Genomic DNA, 1,667 nt, shown 5'->3' with positions numbered 1-1,667 from the left:
GCAAAACCAACTGGAATAGCTATTATTTTACTAAATAGATGCTCTTTATCTTTTGGGATTTTATCGGTTACCAAAAGGTTTGATTTTTTTTTTTTCTCTTTAGTAGACAATTTTAGCAAGCTTAATGATTTCCAGAGTAATAAACACATGAATTAAAAGATGCATTCATCAGCTGTAGGGCTGTGCAGCTTTCGTGCTGTCAGAGGAGCTTGTACAGGCTGAGGTTTGTAAGTGGTGTAGGTGTGCATTCTGATTTTTTTTTCTTGTTTGTATGATAAATTTGTATTTAAGATGAGATGATGGAGTATCTCATGAGGTGTCTTCCATACCCAGAGAAATAGTATTTGAACCAGTTTCATTGTCTGCTCTAGGAGTGTGATTTATGGAAGCTCTCTTAGGGTAGATAGTATGATTTTTTTTTCAATATTTTGAATGCAGAGTATTAACTTTCAGTTGAAATCCATAACATTAAAAGATGCAGGTGTGAAGACTGAGTGGAGAAAGTGAAGTGCTGACATTAAGAGATGTTTTCTGTCCCCTCTTTCTCCCCTCTGCTGGAAGGGGAAACCAAGGTAGAATGATCCACACCAAATTACATGAACCTGGTTTATAACTTTGGAGGGTAACGTAACAAATTCAGCATTTCAAAACATGTGTCGTCCATGGTGTAAACTGCACTGTAATCCTGCTGGGATGCAGGGAAGAGGAGATAGCGCACAAAAGACACTTAGAGGCTAATATACTGTTAGTAGTTAATACAGCTTATTTTATCTTGTAGTGCCACCACTTTCACTCTTACCTGACATCACACCCATGATTTTGGAGAGTGTTTCTTTAGCCAGAGTTACATGCTGTTATTCTGAGAAGGATGGACCTATTCAAGATGTTGCAAAGCTTCCCTGTTCCATGTCTGCATAGTGTTTGACCCTCCAAGGCCATGGTACCCAACAAATCAACCCACAGCTGTGTTCTTCTATTAACCTCTTGGAGCTGCAAGTAGATAACTTAAATTATCTAGAGTCCCACTAGTGCATAGATTATGGAGCTTGGCCCTTAAAAAATTATCTCCCAAGTAAATACACAAAACTAAATAGCTGGAGCTCCTAATCATAAAGTAGAAGAAATCCTGTATTGCCGTTTAAGCTGTACTTCAATTTATCTGACACATGTACCCTGAAGACCAACAATCTGGAGGTTTTTTTAAATCTTCATCATTTACCCACTGGAGCATGTTCTTTTTCTTTTGAATGTTGCTTCTGGATTGACTGTTCTTATCACCTGTGTGCTTTTGAGTGGTGTTTAAAAAGTCCTTCTTTTCTTTCATGTGTCAAAAGAAAAAAAAAAGAAAAAAAAGCAGAATCACTGCATCTGTCTTGGTTAGGAGATTGCCACTTTGTGCTTCCAGTTCCCATAGCTTGTAAGGAAAAGTACCGCAAAGTTATTTTAACATTTCAAATTCAAATATAAATCTTCTCTTATTCAAAAACATTGTCAGTAGAAGGGGAAAAATTTTCCTCAGAGGTTGCTGAGGTAGAATATGGCCGAGCAAATCACACATTCTTAATCTTTTGGGTGGGGATTATAAATTTTGTTTAGGTTTGCTTTGGCTCTGAATGATTCAGGATGGGCTGCATCCCCATCTTTCTGTCAAAGCTTTGCAGAGCTGA

The sequence above is a fragment of the Pterocles gutturalis genome, unplaced genomic scaffold (genome assembly GCF_000699245.1).
Source record: "Pterocles gutturalis isolate BGI_N339 unplaced genomic scaffold, ASM69924v1 scaffold11951, whole genome shotgun sequence".
Classification (NCBI taxonomy): Eukaryota; Metazoa; Chordata; class Aves; order Pterocliformes; family Pteroclidae; genus Pterocles; species Pterocles gutturalis.
Note: the sequence above shows the minus strand (reverse complement) of the source record.